This window comes from Pimephales promelas, chromosome 4 (genome assembly GCF_988280905.1).
Source record: "Pimephales promelas chromosome 4, fPimPro1.hap1.1, whole genome shotgun sequence".
NCBI classification, from domain to species: domain Eukaryota; kingdom Metazoa; phylum Chordata; class Actinopteri; order Cypriniformes; family Leuciscidae; genus Pimephales; species Pimephales promelas.
In genome coordinates this window covers 35,778,791-35,802,270 of record NC_142772.1, presented here as the reverse complement: position 1 = coordinate 35,802,270, position 23,480 = coordinate 35,778,791, and the positions used below count along the sequence as shown (strand labels likewise).

Here is a 23,480-nt window from a genome sequence, read left to right as displayed (position 1 = left end):
AACACGCATAATAATGAGCCTTTCAATCAGGTGAATCAGACAAGAAAAAATTGAAAGGACACACACATATATACACATATATATATATATATATATATATATATATATATATAAAATCAAAATAAAAATGAGAGTCAAAAACCCATTTTTAGTCATACCTGGAAACAAATCGAAATCCAAATCAAATTTGAAAAAAAGATGAGAATTATTTGTGATATGATGTGGCTTCTTACACAGAATAAGGCAATGGTGTATTTATAAGTCATGTTTAATGAATTAAAGCATTTTAATTTTCTGTTTATACCGCTACAGCGATAGGAATTTCATGGAATGGTGCGAATAATTCTACTTCTGCGGGCGGGGCTTATTTATCGTGTCTGTGTGAGAACGCCCTCTGGCGTTCAAATGGAGCAGCCTTTACTACCGGTCAGCCGCACTGCACTGAAAAGCTGCGCATAAAATATCGCAGCCTTTGCTAAATCGAGTGCAGTTTTATTCTGATTAATCGTGCAGCCCTAATCGTAATAATGACAGAATTGTTTCATTTTTAGGTGAGCTATCACTTTTTGAACTATCACCAATATGTCCTTACAGGGAGACGGTGCCTGTAACACTTGTTTTGGTTGAAATTGTCTTATAATTGAGAAATTTGTAATTGGTAATAACATAGTAAACATGAACTGTGCTTGTGCTGGCACAGTGTTTTTCCTCAGGGATAAATTACATTGCAGCAAAAACCCCAGTGCTAAAAATAGCTTTGTAATAAATTTACAAACACAGTCGGAGCTTTCTGCGTGGTTCCAGAGAAGAGATGAAGCAGCAGCAGAGCATTTAAAAACCTTGGCTGAAAAATCCTCAACAACAAATCCATCTGGGGTTGGGGAACACCTATGGTACATTGCCAACACAGGAAACACAAACTACACTTCTGTTAAGGTGAGAAAACATTAGGACAATTGTGTTTACAGTGCTCAGAGCTGCTACACCTCAACCCAAACAACCTGAAACAATACAAAGCTTATGAAACACAGAGAAAGGTGGATATATAACAAGGCCCAGAAAGTAATTTGATTTTTATCATCAAAAACAAACACAACACAATGTTGGAGTTGGCCTAATGATTTCTGAATAAACATTATAAGCCTAAATGCTTAGAAGTTGCATTTATCATGTTATCATTCATATCAGTAGTGGAAAAAAGGTATGAGATATGGTTCCATAGCAAGCAACACTAACATATGATTGCTGCAGACAAATAAGGAGGGGCAACTAGACAAAACTGGTGAGAACGCGGCAACAGAACCGCCCCGCCCCCCCAATTAGAGAATGGTCTCATTTCATTAACCCCAGCCAATCCCCTCTTCAAAAAGATAAACCCTCTCATTTCTCCTCTGGGGGCAGAGGTCCAAAATAAATAAATCACCAGTCCAACTCCACCTGAGGCCCATCTGTGTGTGCAGGGTCCATAGAGTAATGAAAATACTCATTTGATTCTGTTCAGCGATCAGTTTTGCACGTTCAAAGTGTGCTGGGTGGAGAATTGGGTAGAGGGTGGCTGATCCTGGACCAAGAGCTCCTGCTAAGTGTAAAGAAGACCAAAGACAAGGCCCTCAAGAGCACCTGGTCCCATTTTACCACTCATCTGCTCCTCTCCAACTGAGTTAAGATACCAAATTAGGGATGTATTAAGCTCAATCACTCAGATTTAAAGAAAGGGACGTTAACAACCTCAAAGGTTGAGCCGTGCTGCGTTAGAAGTCACGGCACTTGTGATGAATTGATGGGCTGGTGCTTTTCGGTAATCTAATATATTTTGTTCCAAGCACAACGTGTCAAAAGGGGAGCCCTAAGAGGGAATGTAAAATCTTTAGAATCTAAGGACTAACTGTAAATTAATTTTTAAGTTCTCTAGGATGAGAGAGATTTAATTCAAAAATACAAAAACAGCAGAACATTTTTTAGAACTTAACTAGGGTAGCTCACTCAAAAATGAAAATTGTTTACTCACCATGTCATGCCAAAACCATATAGCCAACTCTTATACTCTCAAATGTACACATATCATTCATGATCTTTTTATGAACTTTTTGTAATGCCAAAGTTTTGGGTGAATAGGCTTTCAATGGAGGGAAAGAAATATCTCATTCAAATAACCTTAATAAAGTATATTTTAAAAGTGTATTGAAAACTGCTTCATCATTTTGAAGTGAAAATCTATACTGTCATAGTCAATATTGCCTTGAATTTAGGATTCAAAACAGCTAGCACTATGAAACGCTGAAGAGTTATGCGTTTTCTAAGAGGAGGAGAGAGCGCAAAAATAAAGCCATTGTTTACCCCACATTTTCAAGTCTTTTCTTTTTTTAACTGTGAGAACCCTCTCGGAATGAACCAGCATCGAGAGAGTTAGAAGAACATCCTCAACTACGCTCAGGTTCCAAGTCCTTAAATAACACAGTGCGTTATAGAAGAGGTAAAACAAATCAAAGGCATGCTGTGACGCCTCTTAAAGAGCATGCATGCTCATTGTACTTATTTAAAAAGAGTATACACATTTCACAAGGAATTATTCATCTTCACCACCTGATTATATTCAGAGAATAGGGAGGCAAGTAAAATGAGACAAAAAAAGATACATCATGCTATGTTCACTAGTCAAAACAGTCTGTCACATTTATGACAAAAATTAGAATTAAAATTACATTCACAATTATTCATTTAATTTAAATTAATTGTATTTACATTTTGTGAAGGGTAACTTCATGGCATATCCTTTAGACTACAAACCTAAAACAGGAAGTACATCTTAAACTTTAATCCTATGTTTCACAGATTAGGTTTAAGCCTAGTCCAATACTAAAATGCATTTTTAAATTGTTTTAACTGAAAGCTGCCAGCAATGACAAATCTTAAAATATGTAAGTGCAGGTAGATTTCAATTAAAAGAGCATAAAGATGCATTTTAGTCTGGGACTGGGCTTAAACCTTGTCTGTGAAATTTAGGAATAAGGTCGTTTTGTCTCAAAATGTACATCAGTAATGCTTTTTTTTTCCTTAAGGCTACTGAAATGCCATAATTGAACTAAAGCCTAATCCTGGCTTAATCTTAGCCCTGTCTGTGAAACTGGGCCTATGGTGATTAAAATGGTACACTGCAAAAAATCATTTTCTGAACGAGTATTTTTGACTTATTTTACAGTTAAAGTACAGATTGCTGCGGTCTGAGTCCGAGTCGGAGCGCTATTGCCCAGTGTCAAACTGTCATCCACTACATTTAATTTGTTGAACTAACGATATTGTCATCAGCTAAAACGCATGAGCAGGTTACTTTACTAAGCACTAAAAAATGCTAACCCGATTTCCAGTTGCTCCTGGGTCCAGATGACAGCTTTTTCATTCCCAGTTTTTGATGTGAACCGTTTCCTGTTTTGAACTTAACTGTCAGTGTGAAAGCAGCCTTAGAATCAGTGAAGCAAACTTTACTTGAGAAGCAGAACTGCAAAAAATAGTAAGCAGTTGCAACTCAAGTAAAATACAAATATTTATTTGAAGGGTTCTTAGACATTTTTACAAGAAAAGCGTTTTTTTCTATTTAAAAACTCAAATGTAGTTTTGTCACTAATTTCCGTCGCAGTGTATTTTCAGTATTGTACTACTGTACATTGAAAGCAAACCTCACAACATCTAGGAAATCCAAATTATCAGCGGAGATTTTACAGTCATTTCTGTGTGGCAACACAAACAGAAATCACGAAAACAATCATATGTGGATGATATGTGGATGACAATATGCACCTGATATGAACTATAGAGTTACTATACACACTACTGTTCAGTTTGGGGTCAGTATTTTGCTTTTTACAGAAAAAAAAAATGTATACATGTTTTCATCAAGGATGCATTAAATCAATTCAGATCTACAGTAAAGACACTGCAATGCTGCAAAAGATTTCGGTTTCAAATGAATATTCTTTTGAGCTTTATATTCATAAAAGGATGTTGTGCGTACAGGTACTTTTTACTCACGAGAAGCACGTTCAAACCTGTAAATTAGTCTTAAGACCTATGAATTAGTTTTAGTGCATTATTCACAATATGATCTTAGTGAGCATAAGAGAGATCATCTTTAAAAACATAAAAAAAATTACTGAACCCAAACTTTTCAATGTTAGCACACAGTATATATATATGTATATATATCAGCACATGACAGACATCACTGGCTATTACTTGTATAAATTGACTGCTATCTATCACTTTTGCATGTTATTTGCATAAAATTTAGTTTTTCAAACTTTCGGGCACTTCGCTGTCAATCCCACAATCCCCTGTGTGATCCTGCCACTCATAGAGATTGAATTGATAATGCCCACTCATATCCGCTCATTCAACCCCAGCGTACATGTACGGTGAAAGAAACCAATAAATTGTTTCCAACTCGTATGTGTAGGAAACACTTTATTGGTTTCTTTCACCGTACGTGTACATTACACACATACGTGCGTCATTCTAAAGACCAACATCCTCCCTTACATACCTTAAGATATGGCATCATCAAACATATTTGTATGCATTTTTATATACTAATACATTTAACTGCATTATGGCTACTTTGCAGTCAAAGCTGCAAAAGAAAAGCATTCATCCCCATTAATAGTATGGATGATGAAGGAACAGACAAAGTGGTGCGACTGGCGAAATGATGTGTAGTGATGAAGGGGAGAAAGTGAAAAGCAGACAGACGTTTGGGAGGATACCTTTGATGTCGGCCAGGCAGTCGGTGTGCGTGTGGACGTGGTGGTTAAGGCTGTTAGAGAGGGCTGACAGGAACTACAGCTCTCCTCCCAAGAACCTCTGCCTGATACAGCAGCTGCAAGAGAGACGACAACACACACGCATCAAACACATGTGATGGGGCCAATCCACGCTGCATTATTAGCAGGTTTATTTACATATTACAACTGTGAGTCTGTGCAACCACACACTCCCCCCCTCAGGGTTCAAGCTGAGAATGTGAAGAGCTGGGATGCATGGCTTTGGATTGTTTACTTCAGTGTTATAAATAGTTTCTCTTCTCCTCATTACAGAGCCAAGCCACATTGTATTTACTCATAAGCGTTCCACAAATTAAGATCTGCATAATGCTGAACCTCTCTATTCATAAAGGAACTTAGTAAGAAATGTGGCCTGGTGGTAAGCGAAGCTAAGACACATGCAGCGCCGCTTTTGTGGCCCGAGATCGAATCTGACTTGTCATGTCCCAAACCCATTTGTCCTGTTTCCCTATCAATCTATAAATTGGTTAAAAAGGTCTATTGAGTTTGTTTTTTCTTCAGTATGAAAAATTGCTATGAATCTTTAGCTAAGCAGCATGTTCAGTTTACGCAGGCAAAAGCACAGGCATCAACAACTGGATTTTTGAATCAAAATCATCTAAATGTCAACATCAGCAACCCTGGACATTTCCATTTAAAAAGGTGAAAATTTGGGGAAATATTTTCATTTCGTTGTCATATTTTCTACATTTCTCTATGATCTTTGAGCATCACTGCAAAGACTCAGGGGTAATTTTTGAAACTCTTTTCACAAAACAATTCATCAACACTCTTACTCTTATTCGGCTAAGGATTACAATATCTTTACCACAAGGGACTCTTCTCTGCTTCGACTTCAAGGACAGACATGCTCAAAGCACCTTGGATTTGTGGGACTGACATCAAAGGTGAGCAAAGTCAGAATACATTTGTTATCAGGCTCCTCTTTCTCTCTGTCTGAACTGAGCTTACTGTGTTCTATGCAATAGAGTGTTGTGTTAAATCCACGTCAGCATGCAGCTAAAATGTCTGCAGTTAGTTCATGTCAAAGAACATAAACAGAGAAGATGTAAATGACAAAGCTCACAAAGCCTTAACTATCATGATCTAAAATAGATTTATTTTACAGTACATTTGAATCTTAAAGTATATATTAATCCTATATAAACATTAAGAAAAAGCACCATGATGCAGTACTATTTTGGCTTTTTGGAAATTAAAGCCGTTATATTTTTTCAAAGGTTCCTGCCATACCATGTAGAGTAAATACCATGTTACACTACATGAATATAGTTTTCATTCAGGACAATGTTATACAAGACGGTACCATTTAATACCATTCATTCACTCGTGAAACTAGCAGCCAAACCATAAGTAATGAGCTAATACAGTCTATTAACTACGGTGAAATACTGTTCTCTCTTATTAGAACAACCAAGTAGATGATGTCACATTTTTCTGATCTGAATGAATTAAGGAAAAGAAATACATTGCCAAAGTAAAGAAGAAATCAGAGAATATTTAATTAATGCAATAGTTTCACCAAAAATGAAAATTTTGTCATTATTCGCCCTCATGTTGTTCCAAACCCAGTATGCTGTTATTTTTTAAGTGGAACAGAAAAGTAGTCATTTTTTAAACAACTTTAAACAGTTCATTGTAACCATATCTGTCAGGTATCCAAAAGCCACACTGCTATTGAATCCACAGTGCTAAAAATCATTGTTACCAAAAAAACTGAATCAGTTGGAGCAAATTAATGAATTGAGTTACTGAACCAATGACTCACTTCCTGAATTGCAACTTCATGTTCGACTGAAAATGATCAAGAAATGATCAATAATCATGAAATGTTACTGTGTATTTAAAGGTGGTGAGAGACATACTCACTCATTGTTCATATGATAACGGAGTTAAAAATACACAATAATGTTATTAAAAATAATACTAATAAAGAAATGTATTACAACATTCTTATTTGTTTAATATCTTAATATATAGTTAGACATAATTGTTAATGGAACCTGAATAAGAACCAGAAGAGTTAAATTCGGATTCTCATCCCTAGTGCCGATTCTTCAAAAATGTATACTTGCGATAGACTTAGAAAATAACAGTAAATAAGTTTGGAATGACATGAGAGTAAGTGAATATTGGCATTAACCCTTTTTTAAATTCCTTGTGTTGGGCAAGTAAATATCTAGAACCACCATCCCCATATTGAGGTCACATCAGAGACTCACGGCTAGTAAAAAAAAAAAAAAAAAAAATGTAACCACATAAGAGATCCAATATTTCGTAAAATTCTTGCTATGGAAGATCTAATTGATTGCAGTGTCTTCAAAGAGATTGGCAGAGGAATGGATTTTTCTCTTTGAGGCATAACCTGTGTGAGTAGCAGACAATGTATCTTCCCTCTCCAAGGAGCGAGGGGAGGGAAGAGCGCTTAGACAGTAATACAGGCAGCATGCCCACAGGAGCATCTTAATTAGAGGAGGGAAAGAAAGAGAGAGAGACTATACTGTGGGAAGTCTGAATCACTGCTGCAAAGGAACAACTCTTCAAGTCTGAGGTGGCAAGGTCAGACCGACCAGAAACATCCATAGAAAGCGTAGAATGTGGCTTAACGAGCTCAGCTGAAGAAGTTGGAATGGATTTAAAATGTGTACTCATGCCTTGTTAACCCTCTGGGGTCTAAAGTGTTTTTGGGGTCCTTGAGATGTTTTGACATGCACTGACATTTGTGCTTTTTTCACTGTTGCTTATACACATTTTAATGGCAAAGGTGAAATTACACACTATTTAGCACAAACAGGGCTACTATAATATATGAGAAACATGTATGTACATGTTTCTATTTTTCAGAGAATATTGTTTATGCATGTTTTTTGAAAAAAGTAAAAATGAAAGTTTCTGAAAAAAGGCCAGAAAACACTAAATATGTGTCCATGAGACTTTGACTAATGGATGTTGTGGCCTAGAGTTTTTTCTTCAAAATGAAATGAAAATCATCTTGCCTAATCATTTATATAAAACTGTGAATTGTTTTAAATTGTTTGGAAAGGCAATATGCGAATGGGTGTGAATGGGCCAACCCCCTCATGTACTGTATAATTAGGTGGTTCTCACCTGATCAAAATCAGCAGAGTAATTTGAGCCTCTTTTGCACTTATAAGAAAAAAAGTGAGCTGGTATCACCGGCGCGATAGCCGACCCCAGAGGGTTAAATGTAAACTAGACTGTCTCTGTTAGAAAAGTCAAGTTGTTAGAGCTGTGGCATAGGGGTTAGTTGTTGAGCATAGGTGATGTAGGTTTGAATACATCCTGTTGTATGTGTTGATGCAACTCCTGTTCTCTTGCTATTGTTTCTATAAAAGAAAATTATTAAAAAGCAAAGATTTGTAAGGGTCAAAAAATCTAAATATCCATTATTAATTCGTTTTTACACACAGCTTCAAGTCATCAAGTCTAATTGTCATCCAATGTCAAATTCAATTGCTCTCTAATGATGATAACAAACTCTCACTAGCAGTTGGTAACCTTCGTACACCCTTCAAAATCTTTCATGTTGCTTAGACTTTTTGCAGATCGGCATTTGGTGAGACACTTCAAATACCCAATTGTCAACTTTCAGCAGCTAAGAATCTCTTGCATTCTATCATTCTAAATGTGAAGGAAACTTATTAGGCTACATGTCATTGAACACATCAGTTCTTAGCCAATGATTCTGTCAAGGTCTTGTCAAAATTTACTCATTATTAGTGGTAATACTTCAAGTCTGCAAAACTACAAAAAGGCATACTTATAAAAAGTACATTTTAAATATAAAGAATGTTATGGTCAACATACTTATGGCTTATTAACAAAAGCTAGTTTTGTATCTCTAACAATAGCTACTTTTAGCTAGTCAAATCATAGCCTAGGTTGAGAGTTTATGCCAATTAAAGGGATAGTTCACCCAAAAATGAAATTCTGTCATCACTTACTCACCCTCACATCGTTTTAAACCAGCAAGACATTCGGAAATCTTCAGAACACAAATGAAGATATTTTCATGAAAAATGTCCCTCCATTGATTTTACATGTGAATAAAAGCCTAAATTCAATCTGCTCATCATATAAAGCGATTGAGTATCTTCAAAAATCTGGACAACACTGCTCGATTCAGATGGATTAATTTTATGATCTCTTTATGAACTTTTTCAAGTGGCAAAGTGATAGTTGTGTGGACTGTCAATGTACAGTCACAAATCTTTTTAAATTTTATTTGAAAATAATGTTTTTTGAAAACAACAAAAAGTCAAAAGAATGTGTTTGGAAGGACATGACGGTGAGTAATTAAAAAAAATGGGTAATATGTGTATGGGTAAGGCAACCCTTTAAAACTTTGCAAGACTACGGTAACAATTGTAAAGTCTATATTCAGTATGTCATTTGTTGTCTGGTTCATTAGCTTGTGTTGCTTCAACGCTGAAGCATTTCTGCAAAGCATTAGCCTGGATGCCAGCCCGAACTCCGCCCACAACATTTTTGGTCGGGAAGTTCGGTCTGGACTCGATCCATTGAGGAGTAATTATGATCAGACAAGAAAAGTTCGGGCCAATCAAATTGCCAGGTCAAAAAATCAGATCTGCAAGGACTTAATCACCACGTTATCAAAGAGTGCTTAACTGTGGTTTCCTTCAAAGATGACTGGAGCTGGAGAATTGAGATGTATAGATTCCGCTGTCGCATCTGTTGTAAAATAAATCGACAGCGCATTAATTTTAATAGACAAACAGAGAACTGCAATCAAGGCATTTATCGATCGGAAAGATATTTTTGGCGTCCTTCCAACATGATTGGGCAAAGTGTAACTTATCAGCTGGCTCTGACAGTCGCTAAGAAGATGGGACATAATGAAAAGCCTGTGGTCGTTGTGGTTTCTCTTTTTGTCGCACTCATGGAGGAGTAAGTAAAAGAAGCAATACTCGTTACTTAACTTCTAAAATAAGTAAGTTCTGTAGTTGAAAACTGTGCTATGCAAAGGAGTTGACTTACTGCGTTGCTCTGATTGGTTGTAGGTCTACCGACTATCCAATTGAGAGCAGAGGGTTTTTTTTTCCTGGTTCGGTTAAGACATAATCAAAGCCCTACGGAGGAGTCTCAGACTCATATTCTCACTAGAATATGAGTAGAATATATATTCTCACTAGAATATGAGTATGACGACGTCAAGCTAGCAAAGCATGGCACTGTTGCATAAAAAAATGTTCAGAAAAAATACATATCTGGTGGGATGTTGTGACCTCATACTACTTCACACCATTAGGGTCTGAAATGGCATGTAACACAAGCTATTTGCTAAAGAGTACACACATCACCATATTCCAGTCATCTAGCTGCTCTAATTAGAGGCAAAGCCAAAGACACATTTTGTTGAAATGCCCTTTCATTCTCTGCTGCCCACAAGCAGGGCCAGGATGCTAATTAAGAAACGCTATTGAAAATGACTACCTATCATTATTAGACCTCTCAAGGTAGTGATAATCTTCCAAAGTGGCTAAATTTGCAAGCGACAAGCACTCAAGATCAGTCTGACCTTTATAATGCCCCCATCTGCAATGAAAAAAAAAAAAAAACACTTCAGAACTTTACATCATATAAGCCCTTCAGGACTCAGCATCCTTCCAGTGAAAAATATTCCCTGGAAAGCTTCAGGAGCTAAATATTAAAGGCCAAATCAGTAAACCACAGATCGGCAGGTTAGAAATGTCATATGTATCTTTCAGCATCTGGAGCCACGACCGCTTCTGTGACTTTAAAGCCTGTCTACTGACCTGTTCATTATTCACTATGCCTTGTATGTCATCCTCTGCCTTCAGATTGTTTTAACACTATATGACAATATATCTAAAAATATTAGCAGATACGAAGTCATAAGTCTTAAGACCCAGCTGAGTCACATGCATTCAAATGATAAAATTGCTCACAAATGTCACCCAAAGACATCCCTTTCAATGCTGAAAATGTCATTGTCCCTCTTGTGGAGTGAACACGCAAATCTGTGGCAATGTCAACCTTTCACTGATAGAGAAAACAACAGACAGAACAATATAACAATAGATATAAAACGAACAATCATCGATCGATAGAATGGAAAGAACAAACATTTGACGGACGAACGGACAGAGGGAAACCAACAGAAACTAATTGTGAATTCAGGTCTAAAAGTTATGCATGGTCTGGATAAGTGTTATCCACTTCTCTGATGGAGTGTTAGAACTTTTCAGAGCTTCCACAGCCCTCCGAGCTGAATAAAAGATAGAAGGATCAGAAAATGACCAGCGCCCTAAACCATGTACTGATCAATTATGTAAAACCTTCAGAAGAAAGCTGTGATTGATGCTCTTTCTCATCAAAAACCTACATTTGAACAATTCAGAACCTAGTTAAAGTGAGAGAGAGCCTGAGGGGTCTTTTTCATGGTGCTAATGAGAATTAACCAGAGGTTCTTACTCGCCTATATATATATATTAAATATCATGGAGGTCTAGTAATACTTGCAGTTTCATTTCAGTTTTAATATACAGAACTTTACTTGTAGTGCACAATATTTGACACACACCAGGTCTCATACAGTATATAGTTCTAGATATAGGACCTTGTAAAATAATGCAGAAGAATGACATGCAAACAAAAATTTACAGAATTTGACATGTTTTGGATTAAATAAACCAAGTAAAATTATGCATAATTACAAAATGTAATTACATTTTTAAAGTTTGTTTATTAAGTTCATTATGAATTCATTTAATAGAGAAAAAAATAATAATTTAAGAAAAAAATAGTAAAGTAAATTTCATAGAACCTCATCCATTGCTAAAAACAAGGTTTACAAAGACCAGGGTAATAATTTAAATGTGAAAGAAACTTCAGAATATGACATTTTTTAAAATGTAGTTGTTCATTTTCTAGGAGAGCTATTAAATGTAAGCTCACTGAAATGCTACTCGCGTTGCCTGTCATTTTGACAGGTTCTACAAATCTTCCAGCCCGATCGATCTCATTCGTGGTATAGATACGCACTTTCATAAGACTGTGTTGAATCTTCTCATGACCATTATTACACCTAAACTAAAGAAAGACCTGTTTCTAAAATAATGGAGTACCAGTTTTCTGGTTCAAAAAGGGTAACTATTTACAAAATGTTCTGAATTAGGCAACATAAGACAGTCTGGAAAATGTGTGCTGTGTAGTTTATTTGCTTCTTCTAGATGACAGAAATAAACATACTGAGGCCCTTTTTCTGCTCTCTTCACATAAACTGAAGTCTAAACTTTATATAAGGCTCAAACGCAATTCAAGGGATACTTTCACATTCAATTATTTGAGCTCTGCCTTTCTATCCTGAGATGTTCAAGAGCAGAGTATAATAATGAAATTCCTCTTTCAAAAAAAGCGTACAAAAGAAAGGGTTTCTTTAATAAAACCCATTTTAGTTATCTGCAGATAGCTGCGACAATTACATCATGCTGCACCATATCATAGGGTCTAAGCTGCTGAGAAATGGGTCCAGAAATATAGGAAACAGATGGAAAACAATGTGACTTCACTCAAACACTTACAGAATTTATAGAAGCAATAATACAACCTACTACTGATCTGAACTGAGCTGATATAGCAAAGCTAAAGAGCATTACTTATGCTTCAGCAGAGCAGAGACCATTATATCAAAATATGTGTGGGTCCACTCCACCTTCAAAGCCTTAAAATAGGCGGATAAAGTATTAATGTTCAGAGTTTCGAACTGTATTTCCCCACCAACTCTTTGTGACTGTGATGAGGGACAACAGGCTTTGAAGCCAAAAGCTCAGAAAAAGGAAAGTTGAAAGAGAATGAAGGTATGAAACATTAATATTGCATCAAGATTATTTCATGCAATGGCTAGAGGGATTGTGTCTCAGATAGTGGAAAGTTGTTGGGGTCTTTATGGAGAGAAATATAGTGATAAGAATACACTTCATTATGTTTCGAACTCAACATCAGATACTCAAGAAGTCAGACTTCATAAACCAATCACTGAGCAGACAGTACATATAGATATAGACATTACACAATTGTATACATATATTTGTCTTTCAAACACATTAAAATGAAAGAAACTGTCATTTTATATTGACATGAAATGCAGGGATTCCCAAAAGCATAGATTTTGACAGCTGAACCTCTGAATTAAAAATAAAATAGTTACTTGAAGAACCCTCTGAGATTTTTAAGGGGGACCTATAGAGTGATGCTGGTATGACATCATTTAGGCCAAAACGTAGAAGTGAGTTAGCATTTTAGCACTTCCAGTTCCATCGTCCCGAAGTCAACTGTTTTTTTAATGTGATTTTGGTTAAATGGTCATGTTGGCCCTCTCACACCAGGACCTTCAGCATGCACTGGGAAGGTTTGCAGCCGAGTATGAAGCGACTGGAATGAAAATCAGCACCTCCAAATCCGAGGCCATGGTCCTCAGTCTGAAAAGGGTGGCTTGCTCTCTTCAGGTTGGTGGAGAGATCCTTCCTCAAGTGGAGGAGTTTAAGTATCTTGGGGTTTTGTTCACGAGTGAGGGAAGGATGGAACGGGAGATTGACAGACGGATCGGTACAGCTTCTGCAGTAATGCAGTCGATGTACCGGTCTGTTCTGGTGAAGAAGGAGCTGAGCTGTAAGGCAAAGCTCTAGATTTACCAGTCAATCTACGTTTCTACTCTCACCTATGGTCATGACCGAAAGGACAAGATCCTGGATAGAGGCCGAAATGAGCTTTCTCCGCAGGGTGGTTGGGCGATCCCTTAGAGATAGGGTGAGAAGCTCGGTCACTCAGGAATATATGTCAAGCCCGGATTGCTACTAATTTTTACAATTTAACACACTCAACTTTAAAATATCCAAAGTTAAATTAATTTCTTGTGATTCTTTGTGATTACTCTGAAAAAGCAGGAACTGAACCAACAGTCATTGATATTTTAGACTTAAAACATCAGCGTTAATAACTCTCTATGACCGTCATATATCTATTCATCCAGCTAAGCATCTCATATTGAAATGGAATTTAAGTGCCTCGATCCATCATAAATACCATTAAAGTTCAAGCAATGTATATTTCCATTACAGATGAGTAAACCTAAATTATCACCATCGGCAACAGCGATTCAGAGTCAATTCATTTGCTAATTTGCGTTCATCGTTAATTTGAGTTCATTTGATAATCCTTATAATAGGATACATATCCCTTCAGTAAAGTTGTGTGCCCTACAGACTGCATATCAGAACATACCATCTGAACTTTTATCTACAATGTCTACAATGCCCGTTCTACAGGCTGGTACACTGACCCAGCCACTTTGGGGACACGGAGAGTATCAATCGCACTCCAGTGGAGGACGTGGTTATCTGGGTCAGTGCATACCACACTCAAAGCACACTTGTTTTGCACGGGGGGTCTACACTCAGATAAAAGGCCGGGGGATGGGCAGTTACAGCAAAAGGAAATGATATTTTCAACTAAAGAATATTCAATTGCAGTGGAATGTTTACATAAAGCTTGCAGAATCTGCAAAATGTTAATAATTGTAACAATTTAGCGATCATAAAAATGTCAATATCAAGAACAGTGGCCAGTTTAAATGTTTAGTAAAAACTCTGAATAAGTTCTTACAAAAGAAGAGTCATGGATTAACAAATAACATTACAAATCAAGTGTATGCAATTTCACCTCTCTCATAAATTTCACCTTTATTGCAAGCCGCTTTCTCCTCTGTCATTTGAACGACCGGTTGACTTCCTAAATCTATGAAACCACTACCTCAGAAACAGGCAGTGGGCTCATATTGGTTAGTTTTGGCCGGTGTGTTGTGATTGGTTAAACTGTAGTGCACTTTGTCCGAAAGGCTCACGCCCATTACCTTTACAGGCGAATTTGCATGTGTTGTTCATGTCAAATGTACATAATGGTGTCGATACTGCAGAATCATTATGAGCCGGAATCAGACCCAGAAAGCAGTGATGAAGAGAGGCAAGCAGAACCTCACCACACACGGCTCTTACAAAACGTTTATGAATGGTAATTTGCCTAGATTTTTTTAACTTTATACAAGTTTGTTTTACACAATAGCATCGAACTGACTGGCTACTATATACACAAACAGTGTTGGCATTGGTTTACATTCTTGATCAAATCGAAAATAACGTCATAAAGAATATATACATGAAAAATACATTAACAACATTAGTACATATACAAATTCAGGTCCAAAATGTTTGCACGCGTCTGTCGTAGACACAAAAATAGCATAACTACTGTAGTAGCCTAGTGGCTATAAAGCCAGCGCTGGTATTTAAAAAAATAAAACACTACGTCTATGTCTGAAATTATACATGCAAATACATTTAAAATGATTATAGTCTTAGCCTACGTCATTGCCCAACAACTGCTTCCTCTGGTTTTAAAGTTGGAACTGCTTCATGTTTTAGTAACAGTTTCTTGTTGAATCCGGCATTGAATTCGAGGAGATTCTGGAAGCTTCTGGAAGCATAAATTATGATCGTCATTTTCAGGAACATAATCAAACATAAATGGTATCCATTGTTGATGAAGTACAGCGTCCGTGGGAAGACCGAACACAGAAGACCTGACAGCACGGTGAACACAACATACTCGACGAGCTGCAGAAATATGGCCATGCCCTTTTTTGCATATTCCCGAGGGAGGGTTGATGTAAATGTATGGGTTAGTAGTAACGTCTAAAACTCTGTTGTAGTCCCATTCGAGTCGTTTTTGTAGGCATTAAACTTCCTGATTTCTAAAAGAAGATATCTCTGCTTAGATTGAACTTTCAGCGCTGCAACTTTGCAGATACTGTTCATGCACCAACAGCAACATTACACACTATTTAAAATGAAAAAAGTGAAATCGCAATCAACCACCCCTTTAAAGGAAATATCCTGCAAAGTAAAGAGGTACACAGTGTAGTGAAGTAATCAGCAAGCCTTTTACATATGTCTGTTAGGACAAAATGACAATTTACATCGATCATCCTGTTCAAAAGTTTACATTCTATTGATTTTAATATATTGTGTTGCTTTCTTGAGCATCAATGAATGTATTTATGTAAAATAAAGACCTAAATCAAAAACAAAATGCCATAATACATGCTCTACGCTGGTGTATACTCAAATGCCAGCAGGAAATGCACAAATTTACCTGCACAGTATGTGGGAATGAGAGAAATTTGCATTTGTTAATTATGGAAGTGTCTTGCTCTAGTTTACTGCACTGTATGTTTATGTCTGTAAGTGTGTATACAATAACAACTGCAAATCCCCTGTGGAGATACAGCAGTAATTAAATCTCACCATGATGATATTTCTATTTCAGTTCGGTACGAACCTGCTGGCTAAATCAAACATTACAAAAAATTTACCAATTATCCCTTATGAAATTACATGTGATGAACAACTGCTACCTGAGATAATAAACTGGAGGGCTATCACTGAAAATAACAAAACCCTGATTGCTATGTATTGTCATTGTTTCCAGGACTTCTTAACAATATCACAACTAAGTAAACACATCATGGGTAACTAAATGAGAGAGAATACTCATTCAGTTTGTTTACACACCCATACAAGATATTGATGGATGGGACGAAATAAGTGATAAATGTACAGTCAGCCGGTCAACTTTTCTAAATAAACCTCAATAGGGCGATTGTGACCACACAGTACATTTGGGTCTCGAAAATTTTGAAGTATTTATATATCTTTTTGTATTTATATATGTCTATTTCAATTTATTTACAGTATATATATATATATATATATATATATATATATATATATGTGTGTTTTATTTAAATTACGGTACTTTAATTGAGTTTGCACTGGACGGCAGTGGCATTTTCTGAATTCTTTCTGAGTGACAGTTGGGAGTTGAGTGTTGCCATGACAACTGTGGCACATCCTGAGATGGTCTGTGACCATCATGGTCACAGAGATGACCACTCGAATAAAACAGTTTTGTCTCTCCCACTCTCATTCACTAAAGGTTAGTAAAAATGATCAAATTTCAGTAAACAACAGTTATTCAGCTGCTTCTACTATATTAGTTCAATTGGGTGTTTGTTTCATGAATGATTATGCTATAGTTATAATAGAAAAGTCTGTTAGTGTGTCATCTGTGTGAAAGAACTGTGAGAGAGTCTGAAATATTGTATTTTTATTATAGTTGTTGTTTGATAGTGTGTATGCTTGTTTATTTATTTATTGAGAGTTCATGGTATTGAAAACTATGAGTAAATAAAAACAACACAGAGATGACAACTGGAATAAAACAGTTTTATACCATGGTCTGGGTGAATACTCGATTCTGATTGGCTGCAGGGTGTCCGTTAAAAAGTGATAGAGGACACCTAGTAAAGTAGTTCTGGTGAAACTGCCTGTTTACCATTCGAAATTAATAAATAAATGTGCTGCCTACAACGGCTGTGAGTAACCATAGCAACAGGCAGTCACATGCTCTATCATCTACAATGAGCGACTTCGTGCTATTTCTTTAAACATTTATGGAGAATATGGCAACTTTGACGACTGGTATGCTGCTGAAGAAAGAAAAAATGTAAATAAAACGGAGGAAATTACACCGCTGCTGCGCTGCTCCATTGAACTCTATTGGTAACGACGTAACTTGCGACCATAGTTGGATAACGATGCTTTCGGGAAACGCACCCCTGAATGAGACCCTGCGGGAGTTTTACGCAGCTGTCCAGACAACCAAGGCAGGAGAAGGCTGAACGTTACAGCGTTTCAAGCCTAAGGAGCCTGAGGCAAATGACCCTCTCTTTGATCTGATTAATTTTGCCCTCTATAACGTTAAGCGCAAATCGCTGGAGCTCAGAGCTAATTGTTTTTTTTATTGTTGTTTGATTAATTGTTTTATGTGTAATAAAAAAAACTATGCCTACCTTTGTGTTTCATGAAAAAAAAATGCATTTGTGAACCTGAAGGGATACGAGCTAAGCGGACTATAAATATCTCCGGTTGCTAGATAAACAGTCAGTCAAGTTATTATTTGTAAAAACTAGATTTAGCCTAATTAAAATATAAACTAATGTTTTATTTGGCAAGTGACCATGGTATAAGCGGGTTAATGCCCTTCGAGGTGTCCATTGTCAGGTTTTAATGGACTTCGGCGGAGGCAACCTCCGCTGCGCGTCGGCCGGTTTACGCCTCGCCGTCGTCCATTAAAACCTGACAATGGACACCTCGTCGGGCATTAACCCTTACTTGTCTCTCTCACTCTCATTTATCCCTAAAGGGAGTACTACACGATCAAGACCTTGACTTGATGTCATTAAAGAAGAAAAACTAGGGGTGTTATGGGTAAAGGTGATTTCACAGGTAGAACATGTTCCTGGATTTACATCCTTGTCCAACTTTCCAAACAAGCCATCAGATTTACGGGACAAATTTTCAGTTATTGTCAAGTTTAGGCTTACAACAAGAGCTACGTTTTGGACAGAAATGCTGTTCCAGGATTAGCAAAAAAGTTCTTACTTGGCAAAATCACTGCGACTAGGTGATAAAAAATATGTAAAAAGCACTGGTGTGTTGCCATTAAAAAGTATTTCCCAAAATAGAGAACTGCAGGGTATGTGCAAGCTAATAATTATTTACATAAATTTTAAAAAAAATCCAATTAAAACACAATTAAAAAGATACAAATAAAGATATTTTGTGTTTACCTCCATTTCATGTGCCCATTAACTGACATCAGAGAGCCATGAATATGTATATTTGAAGAGTTCAGATGCAAAAGCCTCTAAATGCTATTTGAAATTTTCTTCTTTAATGATGATTTTTATCAAACTTGTATATTTAAGTTCAGTAATTTCACTTAAATAACAATTAATAGGTAATCATCATTGTCATTTAAGTGAAATCACTGAACTTAAATATACAAGCTTGATAAAAATTATCATTCTAGAAGAAAATTTCAAATGGCACTTAGAGGCTTTTGCATCTGAACTCTTCATTTATTGTTAAATTATTGCAATATTAATTTCATTTGGAACCTAAACTTAAGAACATGTTACATGGAGTTAAGCTGACAAAAATGTTTTGGGAATCCCTGCCATACACAATGGTGATGATGTATATTTTAACATTATTCTGGTAGTTTATTTTGTTTATTCTTTTCAGTGTCTTTTGTTCCTACTCATTTGCATAACGTTAAACTAAACTTCTAAACTACTAAACTTTGATGCACTGCCAAAGGCTGCTGTCAACTCTTAATGAAAATGAACACCATATTCTCTTTCTCTTATCTTTGTGAAGTAATTTATGGATTTCTTGTTAGCGATGATGACATCACTGCTTCAGCAAAACTGAAATTTAGAGACAAGAAAGTAGTAAGAAACTCAATCAGTCCCTAGTTTGACGTGAATAAGTCATTTATATAATAAACACGAATTTGAACACGAAACACACCAAGGTCAGCTGCCGGGCAATGTCGGGCTGTTGTTTTGAGCATCGTTCGGCTTTGTTTTTTTCACTGTTGGCTCTAGTCAGACGCCATCAGGTTTATTTGGGCCATTCAGCAAAGTCAAGACGGTACAGACGAAAGGCTGTTAGAATTTAACGTCATATTACCTGAGCATTCAAATGGACAAATATTTGCATAATAACATAAGCCGACCGGAATAACGAAAGTGATCAGCGTGATTGATATTCAAAATGGTGAGCAAGCGTTGCTTTGTTTGTGGTATGTATATCTGCAGTCCTTTTGGTTTCCCTTTTTTTGCTAGTTCTTTGACATCAGCTTGGTGTGTCCTGGGCTATATACAATTTAACAATAACAATGGCACAGTCTTAAAAAATGTCTGACTCTCTGGATGTGTTTGTAATCATGTAACTTGGTCTTTTCAAATAACCAAGGGTGTAAAAATAAGAGTGTAATTTTCCTCTCTGTGCCCAACAGCTCAAAAACTTGAGAATAATCATCCGACTATTTGCCATTTTCACACACCCCACTTTTTACAGAGAAGGTGCTGAAGGTGGCAGATCAATCAGATGGAGCTCCTGCAGGGGAGGACAGAGTGAAGGAGGGATCGAAAGAGAGAAAGAGAGGGAGAGCAGCCAAAAAAAGAATCCTACAGAGTCAAGGTCAGAACACAAGAGGCAAAGCCGAGAATGAATTGTCAGGGATGAGTGCGTGGTAAGCTAGGGGTCCCAGACACCTTTCTTCTTGAAGACTGGGTGGTCATCCATGAGGTCTAGAAGGCATTACAGTAACAACCCAGTGAACAGAGAAATTACTATCTGTACAGGTACCATTCACAAAATGATTGCAGTGAAAGTGGTCTGAATGTGACCTGCCTCTGACAAGAGAATGCCTGATACTTTTAAAAAGTAATGAATAAGGCACCTCTACATCATAACTATTTACCCTACAATGGGGCAATATTTAACTATTGTATCATCACACAACACCAAAAATGTACCAGCCTAATTTGCCTAAAATTGAATTTTTTTCTAAAGTTTAGGCTACAGCTCAGAGACATAATCCTGATATTGCTCAAAGCTGTTTTTTAACTCTATCAAGGGCTGGGTAAAAATATATATATTTCTTGATTTTAATCTATTCCCATTAAGGTAACCCAACATCGATTCTTAAATCTCAAGAGTCAATCTTTTAGTCTCTTTCTCTTTACTACTAGTTATAGGATGAAATAAACATGTCATGAACCATGAAAATGAACATCAGACTGTAAAAGTTAAAAGATAAAGTACAACTTATTGATATCCTTACAATGCCTCATGTAATCACTCAATAAGTGTTTCAACCGCAGAAAAACTTAAATAAAGCAGCTTGTAAACAATTTGTCACGTAATGTTACATTTTTCTTTTTAGAAAAGCTATTCAAAGTCATAAAGTGAGAAAATGTAACCCTTGAGAGCAGCATTTTGCTAAATATATGAACTATCCTCAAGTTTCCTACGCCCCATGAGGCCTTTTTATAAGGCTAATTTTATAAGGCTAACTTTGATAGAACTTATCTTAGCCAGTACATTCATTAGGATCCAAGCAGAGAAGCAACCAAACACACTTGTGTAACTGTATTTAAATAGGGAAAACGTGGTGTATGGTCGCTTCTCTGCTTGGATCCTAATGAATGAACTGGGCTAATTTAAGTGCTACGAGACAGGTATGCATCAGCTCGTCTTAGTTAAGGGAATAACATAGTTTAATATGAAAAAAAAAACGCTGGAGAATCCCTTTAACCTTCAATATTTAATGTATGTATAAATAAATATATCATGTTTTATGATAGCCACCATTTAAATGATTACATTTAAAAAAAAAAAAAAGTATCTTGTTGGCTCTATTTAGGTTTTATACATGTTCATAACACACAAAAATCAGTGAACCAAGTTATTGTAGATATAAAAATTGAGTGTGATACATAAAAATGGTTTAAAAATTGAGCCGCACATCCATGAGCTACCTGTATATTCCAGCATTTTGGCTACCACTCGAAGATTCAACATCATCCACATGGTGTGACTGATCCAGAGGAAACAGCTGAAATGTAGCCGAAAAGTCTCTGAAACCATTTACACCAGTCATACGATTGTTCGGAGTAAGATTATACTGACTCTTTCCAAACAGAAGATAAGAGCCGTCAGCCAGATTCTGAGGTCTGGCGCTGTTGTGTCATCACTTTGTATCAATTTTAGTTGTGATCTCACTGTGCTTTCATATTGGTCTGCTTTAAGAGCATAATGATATGATTTCTTTTTATGGAGGTTGTGTCATTGAGACCAATAATGAAGAAAAAAAACAAAAAAAAAACAGCTGGGGTTTTTGGCTGTGTTATCTACAAAGCAGCCTTGTTATACCAATTAACATTCTCAAACACTTTCATAGTTCCAAAATAAGAACAGGAGACTCTCTCCTCTCCACACACAAGCACACATGCGCACACATGAAATCTTAGGGTGTATGTAAAATGCTAAAATAGTCTAAGATACAAAATGTTGCTATGCAAGAACAATAAATCAAGATTTGTGCACACTCCTGAAATGAATTCAGACCTAAAATAGGTCTTCAGTGATCTCATTGTTGGCTTGGTTCACCTTGAAGGGGGGCAGACAAATGTAAAAAAAAAAAAAACAGATGGATAAGTGGTTAAGCTGCCAGGTAAATATCGAATCCAAGGTAACCAACAGCTTTATTAATACGAATATCACATACTGTAGTTAGCCAAATTAATGCTTCCATCTAAGCTGATATGTATCTCTGGTACTTCTGTTGTAATAAACTCAGAATTATGTTGGTTTAATGTTGGATATCTTAATAGTGGTTTCTAGCATTTTTTATTAAGATGATGAATTTAAATAATTGTAAGGATAATTGGGGAAACAAGACTGAGACCCCCTAGTGGCCTCCTGGAACCAGTGCTCTAGAACTGTAAAGGATGCCAAGGACAGCTCTTCCAACTAACAGAACACACAAAGAAGTAATCAGCAATTTTCCTGCAGAAATATTTTCATATTTTAATGTATTTACAGGCCAATCCTATTTTTGTCTCACCCCTGCCAATTAAAACATTAGCATATCAATACCAAAACGAAACATGCTGGAACAAAACCCATTCAACTCTCGCTGAGAAGGCAACAGGAATGTCTCCAAACCTGTTAATGCGAAACAAAGCAAAGCTGCTTTACCCAGACACGCTAATAAATCCACATTTCCCTGCTTTTACACTAATGAAGCAGTGCCATTGTTCAGCACTTTCACAAGAGGACATTATTAACATTAAAGAGTTTTAATGATTGAAGAAAATGACTATAAGAAAGGTCATTTCGATGTTCTCCTTCAGAACAAGCTGATAAATCAGAGTCACTGTCTGGCACTCATAAGCCACAATGGCTAATCGTAAAACTAAAACAGACTGGAAGTATGTACAAAAGACACTTTGAAAGTCATAAAACTATTATAACAGCCATTAAGATGTACAGGCGCACCAACTATGCACATTTTAATGCATAATTCTGATGTTATTTGGCTTGGCATAAGAACTGATGCCTCTCTGGATTTCTGAATATTTCATCTGTGTGCATTGGCCGTGTTTTTACTGATAAAACAGCACGTTGGATATTCATTAAAAACACCCTCAAGTCTTTTTTGACAAATGTTTAGTGATGATGGTACATAAACCTGAAAACAAACATCTCTATTCATCAGATTCCAGATCCTGTGCTGTCAGTTTTAAATACTGAAGTTGTTTGTTGCACATGGTTAGTAAAGGACAATGGAGATCATTTCCTAGACAGAAACACCGAGAAAGAGTAAAATGAGGAATTGAAATAGATAGTCATTGATAAATCAATGTAGACATGAAAGAAATTGAATTCACAGTAAACCACATATTTTAAAAAATAAAAGTGCCCTTTAACCACATCTTGCTCACGCTCATTCATTTCCAACAGGATTTTTCTTTTGAAACAAGAGTTCAATGTGTTAAGTGGCTATATGATACAGCCTACTGTAGCAATGTTTACTTTTGCTTTGCTCGCATTTCACTGCCAGCTATGTGCTTTTTCATTGACATGTTTCTAAGGACCAACACAGCAA

At 36.5% G+C, this 23,480-nt stretch overlaps 1 protein-coding gene across 23 annotated transcripts in view; it reads right to left on the bottom strand.

The window, feature by feature from the left end:
- Window positions 1–23,480, bottom strand: part of arvcfb (ARVCF delta catenin family member b) — a 188,993-nt gene that overhangs the window by 124,434 nt on the left and 41,079 nt on the right. For all 23 annotated transcript variants that reach the window (XM_089130386.1, XM_039658982.2, XM_039658981.2 and 20 more), the window contains one exon: window positions 4,758–4,870. The gene's annotated coding sequence lies outside the window, so the exon portion shown is untranslated. The remainder of the gene's footprint in view (window positions 1–4,757; window positions 4,871–23,480) is intronic.